We start from the raw sequence: 23,966 nt of genomic DNA, 5'->3' as shown, positions 1-23,966 counted from the left end.
CATAATTTATTAGCTTTAGAATTACCTCACTTATCCAAGAAACTGGTGGAGCACTAAATTAGGTTATTAGACCCCAAAAATTTTTATTTTTTTCAAAAATAGCAAAACAAAACCAAAATACTCAAGGGCGGTTTGGCAAAACCAACACACGACGGTAATCCAGATCCAAAACCATAACACGGGGGTCAGTGAGCATTTCTAGTTTTAAGTCACCTGATGGTAGGTAACCACTTTAATTTAAGTGGTCTCTTATAAGCTAGTGTTGAGTATTTTTGATTTAAAGAAAACAAAATACAATTGTGAACACTCTTATGTAAGCATTCTGGCGCACATTAATTCTACAAGCCATGGCTGAATTGAGGGCACAATGCTGATTGGACGCCACGGCCACCCACTATATAACCCATGCACAGTCCCCCAGGTATACATGGATTGCTGCTACATAGAGAGGGTCTATGGAATGCAGAATGAGTGGCAGGTGGGGGAGGGGTCGGAATACCGGGCTGCAGAGGTGCGCCTCCTGCCATATTGTTCATCCCAGTCCTGTCCATCTTGGAGCCCATGACAGGGTGCGAAAAAATTACCCTGTGCGTGTCAATGTGGTAGATAAAATAGATTGTAAGCTCCATTGGTGCAGGGACTGATGTGAATGATTAAACATTCTTTGTAAAGCGCTGCATATTATGAATGCGCTATAAAAATAGCTTAATAAATAACTAACATCATCCTATCTTACCCTATTCCTTTTCAATAGAGCTGAATAAAGCTCTGTTTAAGAAAAGAAATAGCAGTTACTGAGAATTGCATACAACAAATTGAACAAGTTGCTCTGGGAAGGACTGGGGGCATGATGAAGTAAGCTGCCCATGGTACAGCAACACAGGTTACATATTCAGATTAATAGCTTCTTATAGAGATAAGTACAGAGGTAGGTAGCCATAATTGTTTGTCAGCTGTATAGTCCAGCAGAATTGCCATGGTCATTGCTATTTCCTCCTCAGCACCTTGTAGTGACACTGGTAAATGCACCCCTCCGGGAGATCTCCAAATGTGGCTATGTTGGGGGCATGGCCACACTAATTGCCTCATTAGGCCCCAGCCTCTGCTATACAATACAAATTTTGACCTATTATATAAAAGGGGCCAGGATGTTGCGATTAACCCCGCCCCACCCACTTTACCAACGAAGCGGGCAGGATTCGGGACGTTGACTTGCTCTCCTGGGAGTCCGGGAGTGCTCCCAAAAATTTGGGAGTCTCCCGGACATTCGGGAGAGTAGGCAACTATGTGTAAATGATATGGGTCATATGGACCAGAAACATCCAGTTAATAGCCACTTACTGTAGGTGTTGTATGCGTTGACTATCTGCAGAACTGATTACCGTAGTGATAATCTTCACTCGCCAGAATATATAAAGAAAAATAATGTCGCTGGCAGCAGTCCTAGGAGTTTTACCTGGTTAATCTGCACAGGACTTGGGCTTCCAATTCCAGATTCACAAAGTAAATAAAAAAATAATGGAAAAAAAACCAGAAGAAAAAATAAATAGAAACCTAGCAACAGTCTTCACAGACTTGGACAAATACAAAAAATTCCTATATTTGGAGAAAAACTGTTTTTGACAGAAAAAGTGCTTTTATACTGTTGATAAGTAACCCCTTAATTGTTACTTGAGACCCCCTGGAAATTAGACATATTTAGCAAATATTTTACTGACCGTAAATGTAATAACTGCTGGAAGCCCCTGCAGTAAGTATATACATTGTGATTTTAGTTTATTTGCTGCAGAAATCATCATCATCATCATCAGCTATTTATATAGCGCCACTAATTCTGCAGCGCTCTACAGAGAACTCACTCACATCAGTTCCTGTCCCATTGGAGCTTACAGTCTAAAGCCTCCAATCAGGATGTACAGTTGGGAGGTATGTAGTGATCTACTGGCACTCAGGGGCCTGCCCAGCGCCACCAGGTGGAAACTACAATACTGTGCGCAGCATGCCCCCAGACTGGGTTGTGTATGGGTGACATGCCATGTAAGTGGCATTACCTGTCCGTGTCTACGGGATCCAGCTGAAGGCTCTCCGACTTCGCTGGATCCCTCACTGTGGAAGTGTTATGTGTATGTGCATTGCACATCCTGCCTGTAAATAGGAAAAACATATCGCCGGCCTCTCAGTGTAGCCCCGGCATGGTGTATTTCAGCGGTGCTTAAATATGCATTGCTGAGATTTGCAGCAATGCGTATTTACTGGCACTACATTATATTGATGCATAGATCCCTTAATGGTAAGATGGCCATCAGGGTGACCTCTGCACCTCTGCTTCTGCATTACAGCAGACCTAATGTAATCAAACCTGCATGTGCACTTGTTTGCTACCTGTAACTGAAGGGGCCCTGTGGTGGGAGAGAGAATGAGCTACAGCTCGGTGGTTGACCCAAGAGTGTTACGGGGTGAGTCTCCCAGTCCCACCCAACCAGGCAAACAGGGGTTACTAGTTTTAGTGCAGTATTTGCACCTAAAAGAAGTGCTAGTAAATGACCCTATTGGTGATTAGATCAGTGAGCTCTGTCTTTCCTCTAACCACATTGAGAAATGCAGTAAGTGCCAAAACTAAAAAGGTTTTGACATTTCAGTACAGGAAATGTGTCTGTTAGTGCAGCTGTATTGATCTGCTTTTGCTGAATAGTGTAAATAATATTATATATTTATAAGAGCTCACTGTGTATATACAAGGCGCTTAAACGGATTGGGGGAAAAAAACTAGGACAAACAGATAATACATTTAGTAGCTTTGATATTATTCTGCACCAGAATGGCCACATTTTATGTTGTCATGTATGTAAATATATGCAATTATGAATACCAAGGTCTTCCATCCAGAAACAAATATTTTCCTTGTTAAATGAGAATGCTTTGAAAATATTCAGCTGCTAAAACACTAAAAAGTGAAATGGAATTTCCTATGTTTTGTTTTGATTTTGCTTTAAGTGGGAATAGGCTGTGTGGTTTACTTATGCTGATCATAGGGATAGGTCCTCTGTGGACTGCTTAAGGAGCCCTTAGTACTTCATCCTAGCAAACATTTGTAGTGTGACACAGTGGTTAGTATTGCTGTCTCACAGACCTCTTTTTCTACTAATAATTGACAGGCTGATTATTAAATGTTTTAATTTAAATTGCTTGGTTAACAATCATGTTGTTCTGTAGCTAAATATTTTATAGCATAGCTGCAAAATGTATTTCCTTGTAAAACATAAGAGCAGATATGGATCTATAACTGTGGACAATGGTGAAGATCAATACTCCTTCTGTTCTTCATGGCTGACACTGGAGATATGTAGTGTATTCGCTGTTGGACCTCCTCCTCTCTGCAGCCAAACTCCCTCCTGCCTAAGGTATCTGTCCCCCAGCCAAAGTCCATACATTATGAGCTCTCCAGACATCTCCAAAGGCTGCTGGAAGGGTTCACACTTGTATGTCAGTCTCAGACATTACTGTCTTACTGCATGAAACATCTGCTTAAAGAGCAGAAATGGTGCTGTAGCCTTTCTGAGACCGGGTCCTTCATTATTTCTATAAAAGTGTATAATATAATATTTCTAGAAATCCAACTTCCCTTTTAGTGTGTAGTGTTTGTTCTCCCTCCAGTCTCCGCACAGTCTCTAATATGTGTGTGGGCCACTGAAATATATAAAAGAAAGTGTGTGGGCCACATTCTTCACTAAAACCCATGACTCATACTTTTAACATTTGCATTAAAATTCTTATTACATGTCAATGTCAAACATAACAGCTAAGTGTTTCTCGTGACATCTGCAAAGGTCATAAAAATTCCATAAAACTTCTGTATCAAGAATGAACTTCCTCTATGTGTACGTTTCTTTAGATGCAACTTCTATCTTATTTGTAAGGTTAAATAAGCTTTGCACCCCTGGTAATGACACTATAATGTACATAACATGCAAGACTGAAACATGGTGTAGCTATGGTAGTTTAGCCTACTAAATGCGGTCAGAGGGGCATGACGTCCATAGGAGACGACACATGTCGGGGGGGCTATGACAGGACCCATTGCTATTACCACAGCTGTAATCTTTTGGGGATGGCACAATTAAAATACGCTGCTGGCATTGAATGGCGCTGCCCTATGAATCACGACTGCGTTGTTATGGTGCTGGACATGTGACGTGTGGGCGGTGTCTGTCAGCGTTATCATTCCTCAAATGAGCAGATCAGTGTACCAGTAAGTGAACTCTGAATCTTTGATATAACCACCATAAATCTGATCCAAATCTGCAAACAGCCTATGGAGCCTGAGTAAAGGTGGGCCCACTATTATAATATTCCAGGGGGTCTATCATCATCATTACCATTTATTTATATAGCGCCACTAATTCGGCAGCGCTATACAGAGAACTCATTCGCATTAGTCCCTGCCCCATTGGAGCTTACAGTCTAAATTCTCTAACATACACAGACACACACACACACACACAGACTAGGGTCAATTTTGATAGCAGCCAGTTGACCTACTAGTATGTCTTTGGAGTGTGGGAGGAAACCGGAGCACCCAGAGGAAACCCACGCAAACACGGGGAGAACATACAAACTCCACACAGATAAGGCCATGATCGGGAATTGAACTCATGACCCCAGCGCTGTGAGGCAGAAGTGCTAACCACTTGGTTACCGTGCTATGAGTGGACCTGCAGGGGGATAACTAGTAACTGCACAGCCAATGTAGCAAGCATTGAAGTGTTATAGGAGTGGCACTATGCAGTTGTCCTTGTTTACAGACAAAATACTGAGAATTTAATTCTGCCCCCTTCTAAAGGTTCCTACCTGTTACCCACCCCTAGTTTTATATCTTTGCTACTCGATTGCATGAGATGCAACACTTCTTACGTATGTTGTGGTGTCCCAAACTGAAAAAGCATTCTGCAACAAGAAAGTATGTAGATGTTACCAACCCCTGGCAAAAAAAAAGATAATTCACCATAAATGAGACTAAAATTAGCGTCTTTTTGGAGAGAAATGAAAAAGTTTCATTTAATGAAAGTGTTTGATCTAAAGTGGTAGTAGATTGCATTTTTGATGTGACAGTTACAATCTTGCATTCTGAACAGTACAACCCTTCAGATCTTTCCACCTCCCTGTTAATCTAGACGCACATATAGTTTGTGGAGGGGTTTATTGAAAGCAGAGAATAGGCATGGTGCACCCTCTGACGACAGTTGTGAAAAACTATTAAAGTAATTCTATCGTTTTCAAATAAGCATTGTCTAAGCGATTGTGTTGTGTTTCCAAAGCACAAAGTAATTTATTTTAGCAGATGCAAAATTTAGCAGTTCAATACATCATTATAATACAGTACAGCCAATACCAAAAAGATACATACATACCGCACTCGCTAAGCTGCGCTCCCACTGGTACCAGAGTACAGTACTTCACTCCAGAATACTGTGGTCAGAAAAGACTGACTTGGTACCGGCTAGAGCAGTATTATATACACTCAGTGTTACAGTGAAAATAATGCAGACGACGTAGCTTGCTTCTATTGGTCCAGGTATCAGGAAGGCCCAGTATGCTGCAGGTCATAGGCCAGTTCAAATCAAAATATCCAAAGGTGGGGGTCACCTCTCCAGTGGTTGTGCTCTGACTTTCCCACCAAGACTCCAGTTTCAACTAGTCTATTAGCATATTACAGTTGGTATCACTCTGATAATTTATTCCCTAACATCAATAACTAGAGTATGCAATGTGCCATCTCTTCGGCGAATGAACCGAACAACTGCTGATGAATAGGGGATTAAAATGATACTAAACATGACACAATTCCTGCAACCTGAACCTCAAATAACACTAAAGTGTACATATAATCATAATATATAAACTAATAATAAACTAAATACTATCTGCTCATAAATCACTGTGGAATGGAACCTATATAAATATGAAATATATAAATAACTAAATGTTAGAGTGTGAGTTTGTGCGTGCGTATTTTACCGTGCGATTGCGCACGTGGCATACTGATCGCAATCGCACAGCAAGACAATATTAACCAATATACTTTCATCCAATTATACGATTTAGACAAAACAATGTGATTTGCTTCATAAATGAAATTCACCGTTACAGTGTAATTAAATGCATCTACAAATATAAAGTCTTTGTTTGAATAGGAAAATGCACCTCTGCAATCTTATTTTTTAATTTTTTTAAAAAACATTTGTATTGTTTTTGAATTACTTGTGATTCTTCGATAAGACATCTTGCATTTCTGGTTGAGTGGTTCTTCTCATAATACTAAATCAAAGCAATCGTTTCCCCAGATTCTGGGTTACTGGGGACATGCGCTAGCCTGCACATGCTCAGAAGAGACCCCTAGACGTAGATGCGCTGTTCCATCTCTGCACTAATGTGAATGATTAAATATTCTCTGTAAATCGCTGTGTAATATGTAGGCACTATATAACAAACTGTAAAATAATAAAATATTGTTAAAATTCTCATTTTATGCACCAAACTGGTATGTGAATAGAATCAAATGCTTTTGAAAAAATTTAAATGCATCACATCCACTGTTCTATCAAGACCTGCCTTGCAACTTACAGCCTCATAAATGGGTTCCAAGCAAGAACCTATGACTGTTATGAGTTTCTTTTTCATAATGTATTCACTATGTAGCAGTATTTAAAAGTTCTTCAAATATTTTGTCCACTACATTATGAATGCTGCTATTAGTTATTATATTGGTATACAATGTCTTTGCTGTCTTTATGCTGCATATTTTTAAGTTTAATTCCCATGGCGTGGAATATTAACTGACTTTAATAGTTCATTCTTTTTTCTTTTTTGTATTGTTTTACTGCTATTGTCTTATTTAAGTGTGTTTCTTTTCTTTTAGGACATTCAGCTGAGAATTGTTATGGAAATTGTCAACATCAAATTCTTGCTTGCTGAAATCTCTTAACATAAGGTAAAAACTACAATTATTGCAATTAAATTACTGGAATAATGTTAAGAAATTTGCATGATTTCAGTATAGTAGATATATAGGAAGTTTGTGTCCGCTATACAATTATTATTTACGTTTGGATGTGATGCTGGATCCTGAAGGCCGGCTTCTTTGTGATTGTAAAAGCAAATCATTAAGTAAAAACTTGTTAACACCGTATCCTCAATTATATGTTCTAATCTAGTATGTTCATGGGCACAGTGGTTAGCATTGCTACCTTGCAGTGCTGGCGCCTGCTTCCTATTTTGACCATTGTGTTAATTACGTGGAATTTGTATGTTGTCCTTGTGTTAGCATGGGTTTCCACTTTGTGCCCCAGTATCCTCCCACAAACCAAACACATACTGATAGGTTTCTGATAAAATTGGCTCGTCTGTTTGTGTGCCTCCGGTAGGGAAATTAGATTGTAAGCTCCATTTGGGCAGGGACTTCTGGCTCAATAAAATGAAATAAAATTATTTGTACAGTGCTGGGTAAAATATAATAATAACTATCACTTTATGGGCAAAGTGGTTAGCACTTCCGCTTCACAGCGTTGGGGTCATGAGTTCAATTCCCGACCATGGCCTTATCTGTATGACGTTTGTATGTTCTCCCCGTGTTTGCATGGGTTTCCTCCGGGTGCTCCGGTTTCCTCCCACACTCCAAAAAACATACTAGTAGGTTAATTGGCTGCTATCAAAATTGACCCTCGTCTGTGTGTGTTAGGGAATTTAGACTGTAAGCTCCAATAGGGCAGGGACTGATGTGAATGAGTTCTCTGTACAGCGCTGCGGAATCAGTGGCGCTATATAAATAAATGGTGATGATGATGATAGCAGTATACACCTATATACTTATGCATTGCATCCAGTAATGGTAATGTGGGTGTGACCTGTTTACTAAGTATATGCAAATGACAGATGATATTTGTATATCATCACCAACAGACTATATCCTGAACATTTTGTTAAAAAAAGAATACAGTATAAAGAAATGACAGACCACTTGTATTTGGCAAAAGACACCTAAAATACTTATGCAATAAAGGTAATCTGGGTTTATATCATGAGGGCTACAGCGAGTCATTTATAGCCACCCAGATTTGATAACGAAGGCTCAGTAATTGAATAGTACAAGTCAGGAAGTTTTAAATCACAACAGATAATATCTTCCAATATTTCAAGCAAAATCAGTATACAAACACGCCCTCCCATGGTCTGGCCACGCCTCACCCAGATTCACCAATCCACTCTCATATTCTAGCAAAGCAGCCTCTCTTTCGGGATCCACAAATAGGGCCAGTCCCACCAAAACTGTATTTGTATGGCAGTAAAAGGGTAAGATAGGGCCTGTTTTCAGTCTGAAGTTGGGGGGGATCAGTACCTATCAGTATTATTTTGTATATAGAATATTTTAGAATTAGGAACTTAATTATCAATTGTTACAGAAGTACAGATTATAGTTTTGTATTTACATACAAATTGCATACATGCCATTGTGTATATATTCAGATTTCGATGCAGTGCAGCTGGTGTATTTTCCGTGTCTCCGCTTTATCTTGCGTAGTTTTCTTATATATACCTGTCAAAGATTTACTTACTATTCTAAAGCTTTAATCGCTGACATATTTCAAAAAAAGTCATCTTTAAGTAACTAAAAATTTTGGGAAAAATCATTAACTTTGTAGAAATTATATATTGAAAACCTTTCATGTAGTTTGACCGTTGTACATTTAGCCCATTTGTCAGTCCCTGTCGTGAGGGCAATGTTGGGTCTGCTACGTTAAGATTGTTACAGCAAAACTAATTCTATCCATGTAGTCCAGCAAATCACTAAAACCATTTTATCCAAGCACATGTGTTGTATTCAGCATATGCTGTGCTTGAAGTAAATAGAAATGGTTGATTTGTGTTCTCGGGGGACTATCTGTATTTCAGATGAGCAAATTAATAAAATATATCTATCTATCAACTTTTCCAATGCTCTAATTGAGACTTAGTGTACACAAAAAAGGGACCTGCCCACATCTCGGTGACCGATGTCCACTCCTCCTGGGGCCATACCTGGTGATAAGAAGAGCTAGGCTGCTCAAAGGCCTCCTCCCCTCTCATAAGATCTCACATGCAGTGCCGAGTGCACCAGTGGCAGAGTGCATGGAAACGGATCATACAAAAGTTGGGACAAAGGTACCGACCGTCAGTACAGCGGGACAGATTCCTACAGTCAGGACAGTTGGGGGGTATACCAGTATATTTCTTCTCTGAGTATCCCAGATGCAGCACATCATCACACTTATTTTCTTTCCCTTTCTATTAACAAATATAGGTAATTAGGAACCTATTGAATAGAGGTGCATTGCTGGAAAACATCTTTAGTCTTTCTGAAAAGCCTCTGGTTAAAAAAAAACTATCCCAGATTCCCACAGTCCCTGAGATCTTATCTCTTCTAGCTCTCCTTAAGCCACTGTCCCCCTGTCTCCTTAAGCCACTGTCCCCCTGTCTCCTTAAGCCACTGTCCCCCTGTCTCCTTAAGCCACTGTCCCCCGGTCTCCTTAAGCCACTGTCCCCCGGTCTCCTTAAGCCACTGTCCCCCTGTCTCCTTAAGCCACTGTCCCCTGTCCCCCTGTCTCCTTAAGCCACTGTCCCCTGTCTCCTTAAGCCACTGTCCCCTGTCTCCTTAAGCCACTGTCCCCTGTCCCCCTGTCTCCTTAAGTCACACTCCTCTGTCCCCCTGTCTCCTTAAGCCACTGTCCCCCGGTCTCCTTAAGCCACTGTCCCCCGGTCTCCTTAAGCCACTGTCCCCCGGTCTCCTTAAGCCACTGTCCCCTGTCTCTTTAAGCCGCTGTCCCCTGTCCCCCGGTCTCCTTAAGCCCCTGTCCCCCGGTCTCCTTAAGCCCCTGTCCCCCGGTCTCCTTAAGCCCCTGTCCCCCGGTCTCCTTAAGCCCCTGTCCCCCGGTCTCCTTAAGCCCCTGTCCCCCTGTCTCCTTAAGCCCCTGTCCCCCTGTCTCCTTAAGCCCCTGTCCCCCTGTCTCCTTAAGCCCCTGTCCCCCTGTCTCCTTAAGCCACTGTCCCCCTGTCTCATTAAGCCACTGTCCCCTGTCCCCCTGTCTCATTAAGCCACTGTCCCCTGTCCACCTGTCTCCTTAAGCCACTGTCCCCTGTCCACCTGTCTCCTTAAGCCACTGTCCCCCGGTCTCCTTAAGCCACTGTCTCTTGTCCCCTGGTCTCCTTAAGCCACTGTCCCCTGTCTTGTCCCCTGGTCTCCTTAAGCCACTGTCCCCTGTCTTGTCCCCTGGTCTCCTTAAGCCACTGTCCCCTGTCTTGTCCCCTGGTCTCCTTAAGCCACTGTCCCCTGTCCCCCTGTCTCCGTAAGCCACTGTCCCCTGTCCCCCTGTCTCCTTAAGCCACTGTCCCCTGTCCCCCTGTCTCCTTAAGCCACTGTCCCCCTGTCTCCTTAAGCCACTGTCCCCCTGTCTCCGTAAGCCACTGTCCCCTGTCCCCCTGTCTCCTTAAGCCCCTGTCCCCCTGTCTCCTTAAGTCACACTCCCCTATCCCCCTGTCTCCTTAAGCCACTGTCCCATGTCCCCCTGTCTCCTTAAGCCACTGTCCCATGTCTCCTTAAGCCACTGTCCCCTTAAGTCACTGTCCCCTGTCCCCCTGTCTCCTTAAGCCACTGTCCCCCTGTCTCCTTAAGCCACTGTCCCCCTGTCTCCTTAAGCCACTGTCCCCCTGTCTCCTTAAGCCACTGTCCCCCTGTCTCCTTAAGTCACACTCCCCTGTCTTTCCTTATTATCTGTATGACCTCTGTGTGCGCCATTAATGGAGAATGGCAAAGCACCTCTAGAAAACAAAATTGTTTTATACCCCGCGAATAGTGATAAACTGACATTTATTTATTATTCATTAAAAAGCATTAACTCTGGTAAAAACAGGGGGAACATATGCGCATATCCCATCAGACTGGACCGTTGTAGAGGTAAATTAACTCTTACCGCTCTGGAGTATCTCGCAGCTGCCTCAGTGAGGTTTCAATAATAAATTATAGTGATAGGTGATTTTCTATAGGAAAGCAAAGCTATCACAAGATATTAAGAAATGGACCCTTTAGTGTTTTTACGCTTAAAGCATTTTGAACTATATTAGCTCTGTATAAGCAATGTGGATATTTTGGAGGGAAACTAAAATTACACTTTCAATGCTGAAATGGAAATTCTGATTGAGATTGAACAGTACATTTTACAGTCATGCTTCATATATACAATAGGTTATTTCTATATATTTTTTTTAAAGTGTGTTATACAACTTTCAAAGAATTTGTGTGATCTTTAGCCAATGTTGTCATACATGTGAAAAACAAAACTGGACATTCTAGTTATTCGGGCATTTGGCCAAATGTCTGGATTGCGAAAAGTATCACTAAGTTTGATCAAAAGATGACTCCAAACCCATTCCATTGGGGTCGTCGGCCAGCCAGATCTATCACAAATTGATCTGGCAGATCCTGCTTTTTTGTACCAGCAAACAGATGGAATTATTACAATTTGGTCTACAGGGACCAAATAAGAAAAATAAATCACAACATATGGCCGGCTTGAGTCACATTTAAGACACCTGCATCTGAGTATTTTTTTTTTTATTTTTTTTTTTATATAGAAATGGTTTAACATTTCAACTAAACAGGTTTCACATTGCAAACACAGAACAGTTAGCAACTGTTTAAAGGTTCCCCAGATGAGCAGGAAACCATTCTAACACCATCATTCTACATTGCGAAATGTAAAATCCTACCATCTGGGATGTGTAGGCCTTTCTGCATATAGCAATCAATGAATCCTAACACTGTACTAGTGCATTGCCTTTATTGAAATATAAGCTTAGCCAGTTCATATATGTCCTGCTCACCAGGCAGGTGAGCTGTACCGGAGATGGTTTAGATTTTTGCAGGGACAGACAGGAAAGTACAATGATGCAGGAGTTATTTAAAGATAATCTGCAGAAGACACAGAGAGAGTAGACTGGAGAAGACAAAGGGATAACCAGAGCAGAGAGTACATCCCCAAACATCCTTTCTATAGGTTGGTCACTACTCTGCACTTTACACATTTTGTGGCAAGAACACTTCCCCAACGAGATGCCCTCTCGCGTTTCGTGCTTCTCTAACTTCATTATTTGTAGGGATGCTATTTCATCATAAGGCAACATAAGTCAGATGCTACACAACACAGTATGTAGAACATAATGACAAAACGGCACAATATGACCAGGTGCCTGGGGTCAGCACAGTGCTTCAAATTTCCAGCATTCAATGGGTTTGGAACCTTTTGGGAGTGTATTTTTTAAAATTATTATTCGAGTAGTGCTTGGGAAAATGCAAGGTGCAAGCCAACACCTCTGGAGTACCAACAGATTCCATGGTTGAGAAGGGTCACAGGGCCTTACGTTTGAGCCCCAGGATACTGAGTAAGTGTATATTCATATAAAGCAATGGATTTTTCCCCAGTTCTGAACTGGAAATAAACCAGCAAATGACCTCCTTATATTGATGAAATGACCATGATGTCACTATGTTCCTGGTCATTGTTGCACGCAAGGTCCAAACCTGAATATGGAAGTGTTGTCTGTTTCCACATTATTGAAGGCAATCCTGTGGGATTCCTTACTGTAAGGACGGCCCAAGTAGATGTATGGAAGAACTGCCATTCAGGTGCAGATAAAATAACGGTCTAATATTTCTCTGATTAAGCTAACCTAGTAATAAGTTACATTTATATCCACCAATATCTCAATAACAAATTATTATTACAATCTACCTATGCTGCACAAACATTTTTTAGCACCTATTGGGGAGTTAAAGGTCATTCATGAACCATAAAATATGCAGTCACAAAACATCCTTGAGCATAACAGGGCACAAGATCATTCATATTTTAGAACTGATCCACTAAAACTGCTCTGTGGGTTTGCACTTTGTGGAAAGGGTAAAAACATCACTTCAGAGGACATCCTGCTACCACTTGTTGAAATTATTGGAGGGGTGGTCCTGGTTTTCCTTTTTCTCCTAAAATACTTCTTGGTTAAGCCTTGTTTATGTTTTATATTAATTGTTATAGTTAGAGACATAGGGCTGTCTTTATTACATGTTTCCTTTTTGTTTGTTTGAATGTTATAATTACATTGCAACTTTGCCCTATAAGATGCACCTGGAAAATGAGAACTTAACATTGGTAACTATAGGCCCAGGCCTGGTCTCCACTCTTCCTGAATACGAGTGATAATCAAGTCCTGATGTACGGAACAGTCAATGCTCCGTCCCCAATAAACAAGGAATGCATCCCTAAAATTATCTTGTTCCTCCAAAACAAAATTTCATTTTTGTATGTGGATGTATAACTAGGTGCGTAAACAATGTTACTCCAGTAGACTGCCCTCCCAGCCAACAAGTTCATGTGTTTTACAATAAATAACTGATGGGTCAGTGCAGAAATAGGTGCATGACAGAGCAATACATGAAAAGTGCTGCATACTTGCTTAATGTTTACTGACTCGGTAATCTGTCGAAAGCTCCACACAGGATGCTGGTATCCATGGACCCCTGGATCCATGCAGTTTTCATTCTATCCATCGTATTGTCATATTCATTACACTGATGTTTTTGCAGTCTTCCCTTTTATTAAAAAAAATAAATAAAAAAAAAATCTATTCTAATACACTACATATAGTTAAATTGGGTAGACTATGTACGAAGAACATTTAGAATGGTATAGACACATTGCATTAATGCGAGATGAACATTGCTCACGATTGGCTGTTACAGCTCTGAACATTAAGGAATTACAGATTAAACAATTCTGATATAACACCTTAATATTGATAGACTATAACATAAGTGTTCTGCTATTTTCCATAAGACTACTTTGTATAGAGGATATTTATTCTCCAATAAAACACATATATCTAGTGCTGGGTTTCCTTAACAAAAAAGCAAATAACTTTACTTATACATTTTGTGAATATTCATTTTTGCTGCTCCATATGTTGTGTTTATGGTCTGGCTTCCTGTAGTCCTGGTTTTTTTTTTTTTCTTTAATTTGTAAATTGGTACGGGAGATGGAAAAACAAATGTTAATTACTTACAAGTGTCACGTCTATCCTTATTGTTGGACTTTGTGGGGTTAATAAACATTTAGGCATTTGAAGCTGAGTTGCAGGTACATGAAAGCGAGTTTAGGGATTCCCAGTGATCATGCAAATGTGTAACAGTTATCTGTACCTGAATGTACTCTGAGACTATTGACTGATACATTATTTAAGTTTTTCACATGCTAGTCTTTTTGTGTGGGAGAACTATACCAGGAGAGCTCTGGAATAGAACTCATACAGGAGGTCAGTTCATAAAGGCAAATAGCTATAAAAAAAGAAAAGAAAAAAAAAAGTCATTATTTTAAAAAACATATTTACAAAATGTACAGCATTCTCATTTTATGGCATCTTCAAGTCCACATCACCACCTCCAGTTCCTATTAAATAAACTATAAGAAGTAATAAAGTAAATACATATTACCCAGTTGATGATGCAAAAATGTATTTTTTTACAGCAGATGTTGCAAATCTTCCAGAAGACAATAGACTTCTGGCTAATTTTATTAATCTCTCGGCCATTGTCACCCAATCTTTCCTTTAGAGCTCTTTCCTTTAGAGCATGCCTTGGTGTTAATTGCAGAACATCCACTTCCAGACAGCTGGGTTCTGCCATGTTTAGAGTGGGTTGTTTTAGTCAGTGTGTGCAGAGCTGTAAGGGTAGAAGATATTGTGATATGTCCAGGGCTGCACTGTATAGGAACAGTATGTAAATATGTCACTCTGGAAATAGCGTAGACTTCCATGCAAAACCAGTTCTACTTACTTTTATCAAATAGATTATTAAATGCTGGTAATAGGTCATACCTGCCAACATTGGCATCAAGCTGTCTGGGAGGTGGCTCTGTCATGGGGGTGTGGTCATGAGATTTGCATAATTAGGCTCTACCCCCCCTATCAAACGCTGTCAGTTTTCCCTATCACAGCAGGGGACGGGGCCAGGATGACACATTTAGCCCCGCTCCCTCCCCACCGAACGAACGGGGCATGATCCAGGAAGTTGTCCTGCTCTCTCTGGAGTCCGAGAGAGCTCCCAAATAGGTGTATATTTACATTTTAACAAAATTGAGGTAGAAAATTCAGGTAAGACAGGACTGTGAACTTTACATCCATACTTAATGTATTAAAAGTTACGCACCCCCCCTCCCTCCCCCTTCTCACACTTCTTCACCTCCCCTCTGGGATCTACCGGAGGCGAACAGTGAAAAGTTTGAATGTATAACATTATGATATTAGTTCTGTTTTACTTATTTATAACAGAACTGAATGTACTGAGTGCTTTTAAGGGCTGATGTGTAAATACATTAGTGTGGTGCTATGTATTATAATATACTGAATTTGTAATTGAGGAATTTTTTTTTACAAATGTGTTTTTGCTGACTAGTAAATAATATCCGTGAAGATTCTAAATATTTTTCAAATTTCAGGCTATTTAGACTTCCTTATTCTTTCCTAATGAAATTCTCAAAAGCAGAGACTTTACATATTTAATTTATTTTATTACCTGTCAAACATTTTGTAAGAAAGTGCAGAAAATTACTTCACATTAGCACTCGCAAAGCCTATTGGTTGCAATGTGAAAATTCCTGGCAACTATCTAAGTCACATGGTTGTCACATTTTGCAGCAAAATCCTCACTTTTGTGTTACTTCGCAATTTTTGCTTGGCAGCTAAATGTTTGACTACACCTCTATATACAAGTAGACCTTCTACCAAAGCTAGATTATCCATTAGGCAACCTAGGCTCCTGCTAGGGCCCAGTTGGCACTGATGGGCCCTGATTATTCCATTTTTTTTTCTTCTCTGTTTAAAAAATAAAAAAAATAAAGCATACAAAATTAAAACGGAGGATTGAAAGGGGGCCCCAAACCAGCATGTGGCCTAGGGCTCCATACGGAAGTAATCTGGATCTGCAATCTGCTCTCCATCCCAAAAGCAGTTTCTATGCACCTAGAGGTACAGCTTTTATATATCGGAATGTGCTCTCTGGGGCTATGCTAACATGAATATCGTACAGATAAGTTTATCCATGTGCAATTTTGTATGACTTGTTGCGGAATCTTTATATTTATCTTTATTCTCTTTACTATAGAAGTAGTAATGTATATCTATATAGATATATCTTACATGTCTCGCATAAATGTCTGCAAATATATATCAGGCTTACAATTGATTGGCTCATAACTAAAGGATGAAATCACCTAGCTAGTCCAATCACCTATTTATACACATTTATTACATATGTGCATGCGATTGGTCCATGTGTCTTTAAAGGGAAAATGCTGTGTGTGTGTAATAAATATATATGTGTGTGTGTGTGTGTGTATATAAGTTGTCCAACCTTGTAGCCTGACGTAAATATATATATATATATATATATATATGTGTGTGTATATGTGTATGTGTTTCTGCAGTTTTAATATATATGTTTATAGTTTTAATGATTCCAAAGAAAGTTCAAAAGACATTGATACTCAGCCCCATTTACTAATAAATTTATTCTGAGGTCATACAAATTACAAGATAAAAACAATGATAAGTCTGCTAATTATTTTTTTCGCTTACTTTATATACCTACATAACAAAACACAAAACACAATGTAAGTATGCAGGCATGGACAATGTACTTTGCAAAGAGTTGTACATTGTCCATGCCCGCATACTTACATTGCCCCCTTAACAGCACCGATAACAGCTCTCGCCGGCTTCTTCATTCATCGCGATGCCTTGCAGTCTGTTATCTGTCGTCCTGGAGCCTGGTCGGGAAGGAGCCGTTCGCTGTGAAGACGTCGGGGTAAGTCTTGTCGGGGTAGTCGGCATCGATATGCTGACTAAGTTAATAGATTTATTTAGTACATGGGGAAAACTATTTCCCTCCCTCCCTCCCTCTAAACAGCCCCAGCAGTAAATGAATAGCAGTTATGCTAAATAAGTATAACCACATCCCACAAACAACTCCCTCATTAAATAATTCATATTCACATCTAATAAATACCCCTCCTCATTAAACTCAGCCCCCATTCAATAAACAGTCCGAAACCACACCAGCTTTAAATTTAAACGTTCTATCACTCCATCCTAAATTTATACACCCCACTATTAAATTAAACTGCCCTACCAATAAATCATCAGCTATTTATATAGCGCCACTAATTCTGCAGCGCTGTACCGAGAGCTCACTCACATCAGTCCCTGCCCCATTGGAGCTTACAGTCTAAATTCCCTACGATACATACACTCACAGACAGAAAGACTAGGATCAATTTGATAGCAGCATATTAGTATGTTTTTGGAGTGTGGGAGGAAACCGAAGCACCCGGAGGAAACCCACGCAAACATGGGGAGAACATACAAACTCTGCACTGATAAGTCTATGGTCGGGAATCGAACTCATGACCGCAGCCCTGTGAGACAGAAGTGCTAACCAATAAGCCACCCTGCTGCCCCAATAAATGAATTTGCCCCACCAACACCCCACACATAAAATAGCACCCATTATAGACTTGGCCCCTACCTACACTCCATCAAATGAATAGCCTACATTCCACCCACATAATATTAAGACCCTCCACTCACTCCCATCACACAATATAAAATATTATCATTAATTTATTATTAATTTTTATTTATAGGGCGCCACAAAGTATCCGTAGCGCCGTACAAGGACAAACATTGGCACTGTACAAGGTGAAACAGCACAGTACAAGTAACAGTAAGCACTATAACTCTGGGGCTCAGGCACAGCTAGAAAGAAAGGGAGGGGAAAAGTCAGTACAGGCAGGTAACTTGGGCCCAAGAGGGTGGGCATGGATGACAGGTTAAGAGCCACTGATGGGAGCGGAGAGAAGCGAGAGGAGACAGAGGGCAGAGGGACCGAGAGGAGGTAAGCTGAGTAGTTAAAAGTGATGGAAACAGGAGGTAGGAGAGCCCTGCTATATATATATCTATCTATCTATCTTACGTTTTATATTAACACCCCCCCCCCTCTTCTCTCACACTTACCTTGTTCCATCTGCACTGTGCAGGAGCCTCTTCAGTCTGTCTCTGGTGCTACTCTGGCCACATGGGACAGCACCTGTCATGTGGAGGCCACACAAAGGGGGAAATGTGAAGGTGGCTGGTCCCAGAGAAGGGGCCAGCCAGCAGTCACTATATTGTCTCCCCTTGAGAGGATCTTGGGCCTGACCTAGGGAGGCCTGGGGATTGTGCAGCCCCCCTCCCACCACCTCTCACGTGATGCCTGGTGGTGGTGGGGGGAAATATGTGCTGGCGGGAGGTGCTGCTGCTCGGGCATTTGCCAGACGTGTCAGATGGCCAATCCGCCCCTGCGTCTTTTGTATTTTAAATTACAATAAGGCCTTGAGAGATGCCTTAGTATATTTACACTTTTACAGATCTAGGGGACTTGATCAATAGTAAACCTTTTGACAATCATTGAACCCATTGTCTGGTCCTGATTTGGGGTCCTAATCTTAATCTTTGCAAAGGCGACCTGTTTCCTATTACACAATGACTCAATCTAGGAGTTAAATGCAAATATACATCTATGCATACATACATATACAATGTAGTTTACTTAACTACATTCTAAACTACTTTACTTAATTTATGGTTTACTTCCAGGGGCAGGGGGGCATCTGCCCCCCCTTCCCCCCTAGGCCGGTCCCAGAGTGGGCTACCTTGGGCTGGGCCACCTGCATTTTTTCACCTTTAAAATATTCTTCTGAGTTGAGTCCCCCCCCCACCCCCCATAAAATTTGCCAGCCCTCCCCTATATTATTATTTTTTTAAAACAATTTCCCATCTCTACTATTATTTTTTACAATTACCTATATGGTAACACTGTGGGGCAATGTTAGAATTTCAGTCTACATGTAACAATGCTGATTATAGCAGCAAAATTGATGTTTGACAGAGATATGTGTTCTGTTGTGATATATTTCCCTTACCAGTCAAAGTGCAGATATATGATACATACATGTGTGTGACAAGATAGGGGAGACCGATCATTCATATTATCCAAGCTTTCCCAGATGGTCCGTCTTTGCTAGAGAAAAATGCAAGGTTTGTATTTTTTCCTAGTAACTGGATTAAATTACTTCATACACCAAATGTTCATTGATGGGCATCACTGACTGAGTACAAAGCTGTAAAATGGCAAATGGCAAATATTTTGAAGAGCCCTATGTTTAGGCAGGAGCCAAATGAGGGTGGAATGGCTTTGGAAATTTGGTGGGGCGAGGCTATGTAAAACAGTGGATGTGCCTGTTTCTGTATTTATTAACACAAATATTAATTTTAAAGGTTGTATACATACACTTCATAGCATAATAAGCAGCGACCAGGATACTTTTGGCAAAAAGTACAATACTTACATGCAAACAACAAGGGTATACTTAGTATGCCAGGCATAAAACGAAGTACAATTAATGTAAGATAGTGAATACGTAAGTGTAGCATGGCAATATAATATATACTTATTGTGAAGGGCACAACTGGACACGCAGTACTGTGAAAGAAACTTGGCAAAATCATTAAATCCTATGCATAGCATCCCAGTGCCCATCATATGATTATGTATATATCATCGTAAAATATCAGATTAATTCCCACAATACAAAAGTATTATTTCTAACTAGCTATAATATACTGTGTAATATACATAACATAATATAATATACAATAAAAGAACCTATATCTAATGCCAAGTAATAAGGGCACAATAGAATATGCCTAACAAGATATAAGCTGCCAAGCAATATACATATGATATAAGATTCTAAACAAGATATAATATCTCCAGCAAGATGCTTTCTGCTGTGGCCAGCTGTCACTTACCTTGCTTCAAGAGCACTACCTCTTTTTCTGCTATAAAGAGCACACTCATTAATCTGGTGCCTAGTGTAAAACTGGCTTTATAATCTGCTATTTGCTGTTAGGCTGATCTACCAATCTGGTGGCTAGTGTGGAGTAGACCTGGGGTTAAATGTATCATACCCCGGTTTTCTCAACTCACAGGAGATCGGCGTGGGGTTGCTTCCAACTTGCAGTGCCCTCATATTACCGTACTCTCCAAAAATCTCCATGTTTTTGACTATAGGGAAAAATGAAATGGGGTGAACAAAGTCTAACCTTGTTTGGCCACATTTTCTGCCAGCAGTTTCTTGGGGGGGCTGGGCAATTCCAGCACTGGGGAAATGAGTTCAATTCCCTAACATGGCCTTATCTGTGTTGTCGAAGTCAGCAAATTGGATAAAGTAATTTCAATTAATATCGAGCAAACTTGGTTGTTTTTGTCTGAAATTATGCGTAGAGCACGCTACGGTTTGGAGAAGCGTATCCAGCCACAACACGTGGCAATAGCAATGTTTTACACTTTATGCACACATTCACACGAACATACACATTTGTAATTAGTACACATTAATTGTTGTTGCAACACATAGTAAGTTATGTCGAAATTAAGTAGTATTTATGTTCAATATTATAAGTTATTTACATGTTAGTGAAATAAACGGTTCAGGTTGCAGGAAATATGTCATGTTTAGTATAATTTTAATCCCCTATTCATCAGCAGTTGTCCGGTTCATTCAAAGGAATCACACATTGCATACTCTAGTTAGCGATGTTAGGGAATAAATGTTTAAAATGATGCTGCCTGTATAATGCAAATAGACTAGTTGAAACTGGATTCTTGGTGGGAAAATCGGAGTGCATTCACTGGAGAGCTGACCCCCACCTTTGGATATTTTGGTTTGAACTGGACTATGACCTGCATTACACTGGACCTTCCTGAAGCCTGGACCAATAGAAGCAAGCCACATCATCTGCATTGTTTTTCTGTATTCACTGACTGTATATAAGCAGGGGTTCTGGACTTAGTGGACAGTCTTCTTGACCACAACCTTCAGACCTGAATGACTGTACACTGGATCCAGGGCGCCTGCGATAAGTAACGGCTGTACTTGTTTTATTTTGAATTGTTATTCTGCTACTAGTGGCTATTAAATTACTTTGCTTTGGAACCACACATCGGCAATCGTTATTGGATAGCGACTAGACGTGCATAACAGTGTGGAATTTGTATGTTCTCCCCGTGTTTGCGTGGGTTTCCTCTGGGTGCTCCGGTTTCTTCCCACACTCCAGAAACATACTGGTAGGTTAATTGTCTGCTATTAAATTGCCCTTAGTCTCTCTCGGTCTGTGTGTGAATGTTAGGGGATTTAGATTGTAAGCTCCAATGGGGCAGGGACTAATGTGAATAAGTTCTCTGTGCAGCGCTGCGGAATTAGTGGCGCTATATAAATAGATGATGATGATGTTGATGAATCCCAGATTCTGCCCCAGATACCAGAGGGTGATAGAGAAATGTTTCATTATTCCAGTACTGTTCTACGTTGTCATGACAATATGTAGATGCATAATCAGGGATACAAATATGAAATGTGAAATCTGACATATCAACATGGTGAGATTATACTGTTAAGAAACTCACAGGAGGTAATATATGAAGATAATAATTCTAAATTAGCCATATTTGTCAACTGTCCCCAATTTCCAAGCACAGTCCAAGGTTTTAAAGAAAATATGCCTATTTTTCAATATTGACCAATTGCACTTTGAAATTCCTCCTGTAGTGCATGTTCGATATAGTTCTCATTTATTCTTAGGCTGTATTTAAAATGTAACTGTTATAATCTTCAGTATACATAATGAGGATTGTAGTGCCCCAAGATCTGCCAAGACTGTATTGTATATAAAGTGCTTGGATGCAGCCTGTCGGCAGCAGTAGCCGTATCCTTGGATATCACTTTACAATGTTGGCAAATATGCAGCTCGTAAACTATAGAATTTTAATTGGTGATGGGGTGTGCCATCTGTAAAACCAATACCAAAAATACCATACTTTTCTTCTAATAAGCATTTAATATACTTACAACATGCACACAAGCCTATAAATGCTGAATACAGACAGCAAATACAGTTAATATGAATTGACCATTTATAGTAATTTACAAGATTTAATGTCTACCAAATATACAACGGACAAATGGAAAGCTCAGTACACACCGACATTATTAGAAGAGATGGGGCCAGGAGGGAATATAACTTCTCAGCCACTGCCTACAGGCTGTAGGATGTGCAGGTCTGTATTTAGAGTTTATGATGCCCATGGCAATTGAGAGTGATGGTGCCCTGCTGCAAAGACATTGAAAATTAAAACAAAACACTTGCCATACCTTGTCTAGAGATTCTTAATATTGGGCTTCTAAGATAGCATTGTGTTTCTTCTATCAAGGAATTGGATGACCTTGACAAATTTGATTATTTGAAAGTCAAAACTTTTCTTCCTAGAATAGTGATTTCTTCATTTGACCGGTTACCTGTAAGCCAGTATAAGGAAATTCCTACCTTCAGACACTACAACAAGCCTGTCATGATTATGGCCTAATATATTTGGGAGGGATCATGACCACATTAATATAAGAGTTGTTTTGGATAAAATGGTTCTAGCAAATCCCTGTGTGTTGGTAAACAAGAGGTTAATGTATATTTATGCTTCAGAGGACTTTGTTTTGTCATCTAGCGTAGAGAGCCAGTTAACCAAGTGTTTATTGCCCAGCCCACAGATGCTAAATTATTGGGATATCTCTTCGGCTAGAAAGCACCATATGCTGCGGGTATGTTTCCTATAGGGAAAAAAGCATCAGAACAATGCTTTCCGTAATCTATGTTTGGGGAGGCATCTGTACAAATTTGTAACAATTGGAACCAGCTACATGAAATATTTCCTAGATCAATACCAGCCCCATAAGGAAGCTATAAAGTTAATATCTCCCCATTTAATTCATATAACATAATAATATTTCCTATGTATATGTGTGAAAAATCATACCCATACTGGAATTAATATCCTATATCTCCAATATTTTAGAAGAGTTATAATATTCTAGAACGCATTACTAGATTCACAACTTTATACTATGGCTTTGGATGAAGGGCAGTAAAATAATTGTAAAACAGATTAGCATACCAGCGCACCTCTTGCTGACTTTTTTAAAGTAATGAAGTAATTTCATAAATTTCAAGTTCCTGATACTTAGACGTCTACTGATGGATTGTCAATACCGTTCAGCTTTCCCCAGGCAGCACATTAAGTGCTATTACAATTTTTGTTTTATTCCAGAAAAGTGTTTATCATTTATATGAAAACAAATGTACTGTATAGACTGCGTATGTCAATTTATCACCATTTTCATTCAATGAGCATTGTAACTACCGTGTTGTGTTTGTGTTCTTAAATAATTTATGTGTCATACTTGTTTTTTTATAATGCTACAGTTATGCATAATTATTTGGTTCACAATATCTCTGATAGATTTAGGTTGTGATTGTATTTTGGGATATGTCAGCGAGTAACTGAAGACTTCTTAAGAGTATCAGCTTTTGAACTAAATCTTGGGTTTAATAGTTGGTGTAAGTTATAGTTTTGGTGGATTTTAGTCTTTTTTTTTTTTTGGTTTTAATTTGATTAATCCATTTTACATGAATATTCCATGCATGCCCAGGTGGGGCTCGTCTTGTTCATGTTAATACATTTGCTTTAGTTAATACCTTTATTATTATTATTATTATTATTATTATTATTATTATTATTATATATTATTATTATTCCAGTGATGTTTTACAGCACATGGCAGAGCAATTTATCTTTTGTTGCCCTGGATTAGGATACAAATATGGTTTCTGGGTACAACTTTATTCAGTGCAGAGTATGTGATCAATAATAGGGTGCAGCAATTTTTGGCGATTGCATGATG

General features: G+C 39.9%; 1 protein-coding gene across 2 annotated transcripts in view; it reads left to right on the top strand.

The window, feature by feature from the left end:
• Nucleotides 1-23,966, top strand: part of LOC142161173 (sorbin and SH3 domain-containing protein 1-like) — a 283,529-nt gene that overhangs the window by 26,383 nt on the left and 233,180 nt on the right. For both annotated transcript variants that reach the window (XM_075216482.1, XM_075216484.1), the window contains exon 2: nucleotides 6,917-6,988. The gene's annotated coding sequence lies outside the window, so the exon portion shown is untranslated. The remainder of the gene's footprint in view (nucleotides 1-6,916; nucleotides 6,989-23,966) is intronic.

Source organism: Mixophyes fleayi, chromosome 6 (assembly GCF_038048845.1).
Source record: "Mixophyes fleayi isolate aMixFle1 chromosome 6, aMixFle1.hap1, whole genome shotgun sequence".
Lineage (NCBI taxonomy): Eukaryota > Metazoa > Chordata > Amphibia > Anura > Limnodynastidae > Mixophyes > Mixophyes fleayi.
The sequence above is the reverse complement of the archived record's forward strand: the minus strand, read 5'-3'. Positions and strand labels throughout refer to the sequence as shown.